The following is a 12,471-nucleotide window of genomic DNA, read 5'->3' as shown; positions in this document are numbered from 1 at the left end:
CGCCCAGAGCCCCCCGCCGGCCGCCGATTGGCTCGGCGCGAATCCCGCCCCTCGCGGAACGCTGAATCCCGGGAGCTCGGAGGGAGGGAATCGCAGCGCCGGCCGGGCTGGGTGGGCGCGCAGCTGTGGCTGGTTGGTTTAACTTCCTTGCTGCAGCGGGGTTGTCCCAGAGCGCGTGGCACAGAATCACGGATTCGTTAAGGTTGGAAGGGATTTCTGGATCTCCTCCAATCTCCCTGCCAAGGAGCAGGTGACAGGAACGCGTCCAGGTGGGTTTGGAATGTCTCCAGAGAGGGAGAGTCCACGACCTGCCCGGGCAGCCTGTTCCAGTGCTCTGCCATCCTCCGTGTAAAGAAGTTCTTCCTCATGTTGAGGTGGGACTTCTTGTGTTTCAATTAGTGGCCATCCTCACTCTGTCACTGGGCACCACTGAAAAGAGTCTGGCACATCTTCTTGTCAAATGCCTTTGAGATATTTAAATCCGTTGATGAGATTCCCTCTCGGTCTTCTCCAGACTAAACAGGCCCAGCTCCCACAGTCTCTCCTCAGAGATGCTCCAGACCCCTCTTCATCTTTGTGACCTCTGCTGGACTCTCTTCAGTGGCTCTTTGTCTCTCTGGTACTGAGAAGCCCAAAACTGGACACAGCACTCCAGATGTGCCCTCACTAGAGGTGAGTAGAGAGACAGGATCACCTCCCTTGGCCTGCTGGCCACACTTTTCCCAATGCACCCCAGGATACCATTGGCCCTCCTGGCCACAAGGGCGCTGCCAGCTCATAGTCAACTTGTCATCCACCAAGAATCCCACATCCTGCACAGAGCTGTTTTCTAGCACGTCAGCCCTCAGCCTCTTCTGGCGCTTGACATTATTCCTCCCCACATGTAGTATCCTACACGTGTCCTTGTTGAACCTCATTAGGTTTCTCTCTACTTAATTCTCCAGGCTATCAAGGTCCTTCTGAATCCATTCAGCAGGACAGGATTGCATCCATGTGGTTCTTGAATATCTCCAGTGAGGGAGACTCCACAACCTCTCTGGGCAACCTGTTTCAGTGCTCAGTCAACCACACATAAAGAAGTTCTGACTCATGTTTCTTTGGAACTTCCTGTGGATCAATTTCTGCCTGTTGCCTCTTGTTCTGTTTTCACTGAGAAGAGTCTGGGAATAGGAAAGTATTTCAGATATAATAGAGCTCTCAGAATTCAGAGGGTGGACCCTCAGCAGACATACGAGAGCAAACATTTCAAATGTCACTAATTCTGAATTTATTTTCATGAATGATCATGCTCTACAAGGAGTTGTGACCCTAAAGGTATGAAATCAACAGGCAGGAACTGTCATGATCCTATTCACACCATTAATGGCAAGTTGCCTCTTTGAGGCAGACAAGATTGCCAATCACGTTCATTCGTGGGAATATGCCCATCTCCACAGCTTCATGGTCCAGTGCACAGCCACTCTTAACTGTGATCCTAGACAAATCTCACAAGCTTCACTGCTTGTAAGTTCATGCTATTGGGAACTGTGACACAGAAGTGATGATGCAAGGGAAGCATCAGGGATACCTTAGAAAGAAGTTCTGTCCCAACATTAACAAAGACTGATGTAGGAAGTGGAGAGAAGGTAATACAATGCCACAACAAATGACTAGCACCAAATGACCTGGTGCCATGATATGGTAATCTATGAATGGATAAAATCTCTAGTTTTTATTGGAAAGAATTTTGTGTTAATTAAATTTTTATGTAAAAGATTCTATTTTTTTCATTGATTCTCTCTATAATTGCTTCCAGTTAGATCCTTGTAAGGTTCATAGACAAAGTGTAAGCTATTTCCTTCTATGTCTTTTGCTATGTACCCTGAATATTGGACACTCCCTGCAGGGATAGAAACTCTTGCAGTAGATGTTTTGGAAGATCCCTGAATGCATTAAAACTCATCTCCCTCTGGGTTTCTAATCCCTAATGTTTTACAGGGAGGCAGCGAAAAGCTACTGTGCACAGTAAAGAAGACACGACAGGTAAAAACATACACATGTAATCAGACCGGTTTTGTAAGCAGAGGAAATGCTCTTCCTCCAGCTGTGTTCATTTGCTGAGTTTGCTACTTCAGTCAGATAAAGGGACAGAGCTTTCACAGGCAATTATGTTCCTGCAGGTTTTGTGAAAGCAGCCTGTTAGATGAGGAAGGCTTGTGAGCGCACCAGCTTGAAGGACCAGCAGTGGGTGAGCCAAGGTCTTACTAGGCACTGTAAAATCCTCGCAGGATGCAGTATCAGTAAGTGCCCTGTAGAAAATCTCTGGTCAATGTATTCAGCAGATCACAGGAGTTAGATCAGGAGGAGAGCAGGCATAGCTCATGTTGCAGATCATCAGATAGTTTCTTAATGCCATTGTTTTGGAACCCAGTTACGGTTTTTATATCTGTTGTTGGCAACATTGCTCCTTTGCCCCATTGGTGTGTGAGGGGATTGGTTGCCCATAGCATTAATTGACCTAGTGAGGGAATCCAAAGGGTCTGCTTTCAGCCTTATCCTGTCTCTGCTTTCTCCCTGCCAGCCTGTTCCAGCTATTAGCCAGGAGCCACTGGAAAGGAGGGCCTGAGAAAACTAATTCCTACCATCAGCTCCAGTATGCAGGTGTTGCCAGCCAGATGGGCGGATGCCCCATAATTGAACACTAGTGAGCAGAGACCATTCTAGCCTAAATCCCAATGGCTAATTGAATGCCATTCCTTACACACTCAACTTCCTTTTAACAAGTAATGTCATCCCTTACTTCCCAGGGAAAAGGAAGAAGCAATGTTGCTTTTCCTGCTCATGGCCTGTCTGGAAGGTCACCCAGGTAAAAACAACCCCAGCTCCCTGGCTTTACAGAGTAATGTGGTCCACTAGAGGTGAAGATAACATTGCAGGGTATCTTGATGAGACAGCTATTTGTAACCTAGAGGAATTTGATCATCCCAAAATGCACTCAAAATACTTTAAGGACCTGTCAACTCACAGAAGTGCCTTTTTTTGCAACTCAGCTCTGTCATGCTACTAGCAGTTGTCATGAGCCCTTCCACATGAGCAGGGTCTGCACAGGTAGGTTCTGCAGCCATGGGGGCTGCCCTTAGCATCTCATGGTGCACTTCTGCTAACACTTGGCTTCCCTTCAGCACCCCACATTAGGTTCAAATTGCTCAGTGTTACACACACGTTACACACACAGTCATTTGCACAGTGGTTTCGCAGTCACCAGCACCTCTCCTGCACGTTCCCTGCTGGTGTTTCTGATCTCATGGGAGATTGTCAGCTGCTGACAGCCTCTACCACGCCTTCAGGCTTTTATCAGGCTTAGTTGCAAAAATGCAGCTGACTGAGTTCAATCCTACCTTAATCCCTAACCATACAAGACAGAGGCCTAAATTACAGGCAGAAGAAAGTACTCTTTGACAAGGTCCCAAAATCTCTGTGGAAGAAAAGCAGTGATAAAACTTGTATGGTGCCAAAGATGACAATCAGATTGTTTTAGTGGGTAGGAGTGGTGAAACTTGGAACAATTCAGCTCTAATAGATATTTACTTTCCAAACAGAACAGAAGATTTTATGACTGTAAAATGGAAATTACAACCTAGCAGGTATGCTGCACACTGTGGGAATTTGTGTCCCACATGTCGTGACATTCTTAGTCTTCTGTGAGGTGATAGACTGCCTTCCTACAGTTGACCGGCTGGTGAGCAGGGATCTCCAGGAGTAATGACTGGCCGGCAGATGGTGCTGTGGAAATTATGCATAGCAGGCAGCATAACAGGGTTCGACTCTAGGCTTAGGCGAAACCAGTTAGTCAAAAACTGACTCTTCTATTAAGTCGTTTTTATTAATAGTGCTACAGCTCAAACTGGGCACTTCCAAAGATGGGCCCCAAAGAAAGAAATCCCTTGGCAATTATTCCTTTATAATCTAAGGTCACCCCTCACATGACAGCTCGGACTGAAGGTAATCTTGGAGTCTGGGGTCTTCTTGCTTTTTATTGATTTTCTTGCTGTTTTGTTACTAAACAGTTATAAGTGGTCATCTTCTTGTACAATATGCAGTGGTTCAGTATCCTCTTCCACGTGCTCTTAGGTTGTTTTTTCTGGTTCTGTCATTAGCTTTTTGGCATGCTGTAATATGGATGTCACAGCTCATATACCACAATCTACAAGGTTTGCATACTCTAGCTATTAATGTTTAAGCTGCCAGTGCTAAGTTGAAACTAACATTTTCCACAACAGTCCTCCTTTTGTTTTTATTAACATTCCTGATATGTGGGAGGAGAATACCCTAAAGTATTAAGTGCAGCAAATGTTACAGCATTTAATACAAACAAACAGTATTTCAAAGATCATTATAAAAATGAATAACCTATAAAGAATTCATTTTGCCCAAGTTCCTAATCTGGTACCTAGGAGGTGACCCAATATTTCTTGGTGAAGTATTGGTGAAGAAGTGACCATACTTCTTGGAATCTTGCTGAAATATTGTCCTGTTATATTTTATGTATTAGTTCTACTTGTTCCCACAGTTTTGGACATTGGCTGAAGTCGTTCCACTCTGGTCAATGTACATGCAACAACTGGTATTGATAATTGTGCATGCCTCCCCTTGTGAAGCTAACAAAATTAATCTATCACTAACCAGTGTTTATATCCACACACTGCAGGGGTATCTGTATAACCTATTTGCAATCCTTGGAAATGGAAAAATGCTCATGGTCAATTTCACAATTTGGTTTTATGTGTAAGGATTTATGACAGGTGGGACAGGTATTAATAATTCTTTTATCAGCTGCACAGACACCCAGATCTGCCCATACTTGCTGTACTAGATTAGTCACTGCTTCCATTCTTCCAAGGGCTTCGTCATGGAACCATCCAGTTATCCATTATTTCTTAAGGTTTCCCCCTATTGTTTATATGCCATCTTAGTCTTGCACTGCTTCCAACTTTTCCCACTGTTCCTTTTCTTCCCTTGTCACACCTGATTGTTTATAATTCTTTTGGATGGTCAACATCAGGCCATGAGCTCGTGTCTGAAGTAACTGCCATAATGTTCAGCATAGGCTGACGAGCCGCAACTTTTGCTGCTGCATCAGTTGAGACATTCTCTGTACAGAATGGACAGCAAACCACAGCAATTTCTTTGGGAAGTTGAATTGCGTCCAACAGGTACCAAATTTCTGTTCCATTAGTCACACTTTTTCCTGAGGAGGTGGGAAACCCCCATTCTCTCCAGGAAATGCCCATTGCATGGCATAGGTCAAAAGCATACCTTGGATGTGGATAAATACTTACTCCCTTTCTGCTTCCCAGGCATTGCTGCTCAGGCTAATGCAATTAGCTCTACCCCTTAAGCACTAATTGTTGCTGGAAGGTCTGTGGCATCTGGAACCTGCCACTGTTCCACAATTGTCTAGCCAGGCTTTTGCTGCCTGTGTAAACAGTAGGATGATCCATCTGTGAATAAAACAAGACCTGGGATTTGTCTGTGAGATCTGCTCATGCCTTACTAATAGTCTGAATTACCGTGTAACATCAGTGGTGCTCCTTCCCTTCTCTTGCTATTGATAGTAGTGTTTCCAGGTAGAGTCACACACCTACATTTAAATTCATATTTATGTGCACATGGGGGAGAAAAGGCTTGTGTCGCATAGTGCTTGTGAAGCAATTCAACTTCATGTGGCACATAGATTGTAACTGGGTGCCTTAATACTAAAGACTGAGTTTTTTCCACTATTGTAGCTGCCACTGACATGGATCTAATGTATGTTGGAGCCCCAATTGCCACGAGATCCAGCTGGACAGAATAATACACCACAGGTCTTTGATGAGGTCCTAATTTCTCCATTAACACTCCATTAGCCACTCTTTTTCTCATATGTATATACAGATCAACATGCTTTGTGTAGTCTGGAAGTCCTAAAGCTGGAGTCAAGGCCAAGGCCCCTTTTATAGCTCTGAAGGCTTTTCCCCATTCTGGCCCCCATGTAATGGGTTCTATTGCTTCATCTTTTGTTGTTTCCCTCAGTGATTACATTATTTCCCCTAATCCTGGTATCCATGGTTGGCAAAACCCACTTAAGAACCCTCATAGCTGGATATGGGTTTTTTTAACTGGCCTAGGAATTCCAGTTATAAGTTTTACTCTTTCTGTATCTGTTACTTGCTGTCCTTCCTTTAAAACAAATCCAAGATATTTCACTTCCATTTGACACAGCTGGAGCTTGGATGGAGATGTGCCCTTGGTTGCTAAGGCAGTGCATAAATGTTTAATATCTTTTAAACAGTCATTACAATTTCTACTAACTATTGGTAAATAATCTACATATTGCACTAAAACTGATCTGCCAGGTAACTCAATATCCTTTAAATCTTCTTTTAATATCCCACGAAAATATGGTGGGAGACCCATTAAACCCCTATGAAAGATGAGATCACATCAACTGATGTCTCTTCCAAGTGAATGCAATCGAGGGCTGGCTTTCTTCATCTGTGGCAATACTGAAGAATGCTGCAGTCCAATCAGTCACAGTAAAACATGTAACCCAATTCATGATTTGCAAGGGTGCAGGAGAGGAATCTGGCACTGAGGGGTGTGAGACAATGACATGCCAGTTAGCGGCTCTCAAATCTGGAGTAAATCGAAACCCAGGATCCCCATCTTTATACAATCTGTTTTTTTCTAACTGGTAACACTGGGGTTTTATATGGAAATTCAGATACTTCCAAGATTCCTTGGGCAAGGTGCTGATCTACTTGTTTTTGATGACTTTTCCCTGCTTCCCCGGGCTGGGATGCTGCTCACAGCAGAGGGCGCGCCTCCCTTTGTTTTCAGGCGTATTTCGGCAGTCTCACATCAGTTCCCGATTGACTCTGCAATTCCCTGGGCACCACTTCCAGGGGTTTAGGCATCTCCAGGTCGGGCTCCTGAGCTTCAGATGTTATGCAGACCCCCGTGACTGTCAAATCGATATTCCAAGTGATAGATGTAATTGTACTTCCAGGGTTTGAAGGAGATCGCTTCCTAATTAAAAAGACAGGGACACTTCTGCTATTAAAAATCTTCCCCACTTCCCTTTATTTCCTATCTTTTGTAGTAATTTCCACATCCCATAGACTCCAATTTTCACAGTATTCTGAAACCTTTCCTTCAGTCTTTGCAGATTGCTTCATGATTCCGGTCTTACATCTCCCATGTCCATTTCCCTGTGAGGCCCCCTTGGATACAGTGGGCATTTTCTTTGCCAGTAACCAAGTTTCCTGCAGTAATGACACCTTTCCTCCCATTTATTTACAAACCTTCTCATTCTTTTTTCAAATCTGCAACGTGACCTATCTCTGCCCTCTCTTCAAGGAAGAAATCCCTTCCTTCACCCTCTTAGTTGTAAACTCTTTGCCAGTACTGCCACTAAAAGACTAGCTTCTTGTTGCTTTTCCTGTTTCCTTTTCTTTGCAAGTTCAGCTCTATGTGTTTCTTCCAATCCATCGAACATAAACACCACATAAACATAACCATAAAACTTAGGATCTTTTGAAATGTCCTCCCTTGCCACCCAGCCATATGTTCTTTAAAATATTTCTGTGTATGTGGGGTGACTTGATCAACAAATACTCTTGCCACTAGCTCATAGTTAAAGTTCTGTATGGTCATTCCTCTGTGTTTTTGATAAATTCCACCATGGCTATCCCCAGTATCACTAGGGTGTTCCTACAGCCTCTGCTCACATTCCTGTACTTTGGTCTAGTTCACTCCAGATTCTCCACAAGCTGTAATAGCTTCCACTAAATTATACCTCAGTTCAGGGCATCCCCTTCTCTATGCTGGGTACATTCCCCATGCCTGCATGCCAAATTTATGTGCTTTACTCTGATCAAGCCATGCACACCTCTTCGACCATGCTTCTGAGCTAGAACCTGAACCCACTTGAAGCCAGAATATCCAGAATTTAGAAGTGGAATTTTAGCATTCATCAGTTAGTGCCTCCTGTCCCCAAAGTTCCCTGGTGATGCCAGCAGCTGGACATTTGGAGACTAGAGCATCCATCATCTAGTGGTGGATGCCTAGACTCCCATCTGGGTCCCCAAACTACTATGGAAATTATACCCATCAGGGTTCAACTCTAGGCTTTCACCAAATCATGAAACTGAACAGAGACTCTTCTATATAGCCCTTTTTATTAATAGCACTACAGCTTGAGCAGGGTGCCTCCAAAGAGAGACCCCAAAGAAAGGTATCCCTGAGCAATTATTTCCTTGCAATCTAGACTCCCCACCCCTCATGCCATAATATTGAGGTCTGGTATCTTCTGCTTTTGCATTGGGGTTGCATTGATTGCATTTGCATCTTGCTCTTTCAGTACTAAGTGGTCATCTTCTTATCCGGTATACAGTAGTTCTATATCCTATTTCACATCCTCTTAGGTCAGTTTTGGCCAATTCCACAGTTAGCTATTTGGCATGTTGTAATATGGTTGTTATGATTCATGTGCCACAGTCTGTAGGCTTTGTGCACTCTGGCTATTAATGTTTAAGCTGCTAGTGCTAAATTTCTTCTTATTTCTTCTACAACAATGGCAATCCAATACAATGCTGGGACGTTCTCCAGCTTATGATGTTGCCAAACAAGTCTGATAAGAAGGTGATGAATTTCCAATTACTTGCCAGTTTTGTAGGTATCCTAGTTCCCAGTAAAATGCAATATGGCATTACGTAAGTCTAGCATGCCTGGGCCATCAAAGGAACAAAAGAAGAAGGCTTTTAGTGGGTTTAGGTGAGAGAGAAGATAATAGGTTTGTATGGCATATTTCATTGAAATGGGCATTGCTAACAAAACAGCTCTTTGTGAAGGCTTCAGAAGAACCTGTCACCATGGAAAAGCTACAGACACCAAAAAGGCAGCAGGATCTGCACTGTGTGTGGCTGGGATCCACTTCAGGCTGCCCAGCCATGTTGGGTGGCCTCACAGATCCCTACTTTGATTCTGCTCCTGGTCTGCTCTGCAGGCAGTGTCACACAGAAGTCTTTGTGTTTGACCCAGTTATTTAAAAAATGTTCTTTCTCTGTGTCTGTCCTATGACACAAGATGGTCCACTCTTCCAATTACTTCCAGTCAAAAGTTTAATGTGACCGACCTGAAGAACCATGAACCAAAAATAGACTTTCATGAGGGGAAACACACTATGGGAGGGAAGCTGGCTGGGCCTTGGTTAGAAGGTGGTGAGCAATTGCTGTATAATACTGTGTGTCATCACTACTATGGTTGCTCTGTGCATGTTAACCCCATTACAGTAAAAATTACCCAGGAAAAATGCATCGGTGATGGAACAAGGGCTGGTTTCAGCTGGCAGTTCAGCCCCAAGCAGCCACTCACTCACTCTCCTGCAGTGGGATTGGGAAGAGAATCAAGAGAGCAGAAGGGAGAAAATGCATGGGATAAAGACAATTTAGCAGGTAAAGCAAGAGTCACACATGCAAACAAAACAAGGAATTAATGCACAGTTTCCAATGGGCAGGCAGATGTTCAGCCATCTGCAGGAGAGCAAGGCTCCATCACACGTAAGAGTGACTTGGGAAGACAAACACCATCACTCCAAATGTCCCCCCCTTTCTCCTTCTTCCCCAGCTTTATATGCTGAGCATGACACCCTATGACATGGGATATCCCTGTGGTCAGTTGAGGCCAGTTGTCCTGGCTGTATTCCTTCCCAATTCCTTGTGCAGGCCCCTCACTGGTGGGGTGGGGTGAGGGGCAGAAAAGGCCTTGACTCTGTGCAAGCACTGCTCAGCACTAGCTAAAACATGCCTGAATTATCAGCTCTCTTTCCAGCACAAATCCGAATCATAGCCTCAAACCAGCTACTGTGAAGAAAATTAACTGTATTCCAGGCAAAACCATGACAATGGGAAAATGGAGCTTTCCTAGACAGTGTGCTGAATACTGCAGAACTTCGTGCAGTGGGTAGTTTCAGATGACAGTAAATTGCAGGGTATTTCTGCTGAGAGGTGACAAATTTGGGGAAAAGGTCCTAGAGCAGATTGCTTGCAGCTTATATCTCAGTAGTGTAGAGGTTAGTGGCAGCTCAAAACCACGCAGTGCTCCTGAATAAAGTGGAGTGCCAAAAGAGCCAGGCAAGTGGGAAGATAAGAGCTTAAGCACCTCATACATTCATCTGTGACATTTGGACTGTGATTTCCTGGAGTCTTACCCTTAGCAAAAATCCAGTGGTTGAGTTAGACCAGGAATCTATTTGGTTGGCATTTTGGCCTACTTTGTTCTTTCCTGTGGCATGCTAGGGAGTAACTGTCAGGATGCGATAATGAAGCTGAGCAGTGCTTTAGAAGCTGAGGGTTTCCACTGACCTAGGGCCAAAATGCTGCCCTTTCTCCCCTTTTCATTTCTCTTTTCTGCTTTCCCTCCCTTCCTTCCTTCCTTCCTTCCTTCCTTCCTTCCTTCCTTCCTTCCTTCCTTCCTTCCTTCCTTCCTTCCTTCCTTCCTTCCTTCCTTCCTTCCTTCCTTCCTTCCTTCCTTCCTTCCTTCCTTCCTTCCTTCCTTCCTTCCTTCCTTCCTTCCTTCCTTCCTTCCTTCCTTCCTTCCTTCCTTCCTTCCCTCTCTCTCTCTCTATCTCTCTCTCTCTCTCTCTCTCTCTCCCTAGCTCCCTTTTTCTCTGCCTTTCACCTAGCTGCACACAGGGAGCAGCCACGAGCAGCCAGCACCCTGAGGAGGTGCAGGCTTTGCCACAGGGCTTCACAGGGCACTAATGCCGGGAATATTAGCAGTGAAAGCTGGAGCACGGCTGCTGCCTCTCTGGAAGTTGGTAAGTGTTACAGTTAAATCCAGCAACTGGGACTCAGGGGTATTATGAGGATAGGCACAACAAAGATGCAGTAAGTGGATTATCTGAGAAGTCCGTACCCCCCTTTTTCCCTCTGAGTTTCCCATTTTTGTTTAAATTAACTATTTTATGCTATATTGTTAAACGACCTAAAAATGATGCAGTAGCACTGCCTTTAGAAATCAAAGATCATTTGTAAATTATGCTCACTTCTTGACACTCAAAACTCTCCAAACTACATCTGTTTTGATAGTTGACCTTGCAAACTGGGGAAGACAGAAGTAAGTCACAAAGATTCCTGTGGGTTAAACTATTTTCCAAGCTGATTATGAAGCTTAGAGCTCAAATGGTCTTTGCTCAGAAACTCACAAAATACCTTTTCTTTTTCAAGGGTTATCACCACCTAATTCATTTTACCTCCGATTTCGCATTAGAGGTATTGCTTACTCCTCTGCTGCTCAGAAAATGCTTGGGAAGTGTGATATTATGGTCCTCCCCACAATTCTGCTCTGATATACAGCAGCCATCTGTTCACCATGCCTCAGCTTTTTTAATGAATGTTGTTTGAATGTTTAAGAGAGTCTTTCCTTGACGTTTCATTCATTATGATCTCAAATCATGCTACCAGTCATCAGGCAAAATTCACATTGACACCATTGCCTGGCTGTTACCTCTGCAAGATTTGTCCAAGAAATAGTTGTAAAACCATGAAAGCCATGAATCATAAATTAGAACCAATATCCTGAGTTGGAGGGGGTCCACAAGGATCATAGACTCCAACTTGTGGCCCTGCACAGGACAGCTCCAATAATTCCACCATGTGCCTGACAGCATTGTCCAAACACTTCTTGAACTCTGTCAGGCTTGGTGCTGTGACCACTTCCCTGGGGAGCCTGTTGCAGTGCCCAACAACCCTCTGGGTAGAAAACCTTTTTCTAATATCCAGCCTAAACCTCCCCTGACACAACATCAGGCCATTCCCTCGGGTCCTGTCACTGGTCATCAATATTATGCACAGAGGCTTGTGCTGGCTTCCAGAGAGGTTTTTATCAGCTTTCATTAATGACTTATAATTAACTACAGTTCTCTGATTTACTTTGTCCATTGCTTATTTTTAAGGGGCAACAGTGTCTGGGTTTAGATGAACATGTCAGAAGACAAAGGACAAAAATTATTTTTCATTAGGATTAAAAAGCAATTAATAACTAATAGATGTCATGGCAAAAATAAAAGGGACTTCTAAAATTGTACCTACCTGGCTGAACTGATCAACACTTGGCATCAGTGGCTGGAGTAGACACCTCCCTTGGTATAGAACTAGAGGAGTGATGGGAAGGGCAACTGAAAAAATCAAGGAGATCATCTGGAGATTATCTTATGGGGAGAAAGGAAGCAGGCTAGGATTGTGCAGAGGAGGTGGCTGGCAAAGGATATGCTGGAGGTTTACAAAGCTTTTGCAACAACAGCCAAGTGGAAGAGCTACTCACAAATATTGCATCAACAAATGTCAGCATGGGGGAAACTGGAGGAAACCAGTAGGAGATTGGTTTAAAACAGTCATTCTTTAGGCTGATGGCAGTGAACTTGTGTTGATGGCAGCTACATTAAAGCTGGGG

General features: G+C 44.2%; 1 long non-coding RNA gene across 1 annotated transcript; it reads left to right on the top strand.

The window, feature by feature from the left end:
• Positions 1 to 15: 15 nt before the first annotated feature.
• LOC146439949 (uncharacterized) lies at positions 16 to 1,769 on the top strand. The gene is made up of 3 exons (XR_014850985.1): positions 16 to 269; positions 515 to 672; positions 945 to 1,769. It is a non-coding gene; the product is annotated as an uncharacterized LOC146439949 (long non-coding RNA).
• The last annotated feature ends 10,702 nt before the right edge of the window (positions 1,770 to 12,471 follow it).

The sequence above is a fragment of the Lichenostomus cassidix genome, chromosome 3 (assembly GCF_008360975.1).
Source record: "Lichenostomus cassidix isolate B80296 chromosome 3, HeHo_3.0, whole genome shotgun sequence".
Classification (NCBI taxonomy): Eukaryota; Metazoa; Chordata; class Aves; order Passeriformes; family Meliphagidae; genus Lichenostomus; species Lichenostomus cassidix.
The sequence above is the reverse complement of the archived record's forward strand: the minus strand, read 5'-3'. Positions and strand labels throughout refer to the sequence as shown.